Genomic DNA, 784 nt, shown 5'->3' on the forward strand with positions numbered 1-784 from the left:
CTGATAGTGCCAGAGAGTCCATGGAAAGAATTTAAAAAGGGTTATGACCTAGTCAGATTTACTTTTTAGAAAAAGTAGTCTAGCAGCAATGTGAATCAGAAGAATGCCAAGAGTGGAAGCTGAGAGACAGTTCCTAATGCCTTCATTATTTATTTTCCTGGATTGCTACAATATTCCACAGTAGTAGTGAGGGTAAGAAGTAAGGGATAATTTAAGAGATACTTAACAGAAGGAATCAAAAGAACTTGGGAATTGGGAAAATAGTAGGCATAAATAAGATGAAGAGAAAATTAATGATGATGCCTAGATATCTGATGTAGATGGCAACGAGAAAGAGAACATAAGGAGAGTATCTGATATGATGGATAGAAGATAATGCATTCCATTTGGGGGCAATTTGAGTATCAAATGCTTTTGGAAAACATTCGTGGAGATTTCAAGTAAGTAGGTGGATTTATAAATAGGGTATGAAGTTTAGAAGAGACATATTGACTGGATATAATCATTTGGGAGCTGTGGTATAGTTGAAAGCTGAAGACAATGGTTGTAATTAAAAACAAACAAACAAACAAAAGACGATGAAAGAATCCTGGGGGTCAACCACATTTAAGGATGGGTAGAAGCAGGACTATTGAAAGGGAACTGGAGAAGTGGCAAACAGAGAGGTGAGGGAATAAGGAGAGAGTGGTCACAGAACGGAGAGAAGATAGGGTTTCAAACAGAAAGGAACATCTAACATTCACTGAGTCAACTAAGGTTTATTGAGTGACTACAATGTGCCAGG

This window comes from Crocuta crocuta, unplaced genomic scaffold (assembly GCF_008692635.1).
Source record: "Crocuta crocuta isolate KB4526 unplaced genomic scaffold, BGI_CrCroc_1.0 scaffold238, whole genome shotgun sequence".
Lineage (NCBI taxonomy): Eukaryota > Metazoa > Chordata > Mammalia > Carnivora > Hyaenidae > Crocuta > Crocuta crocuta.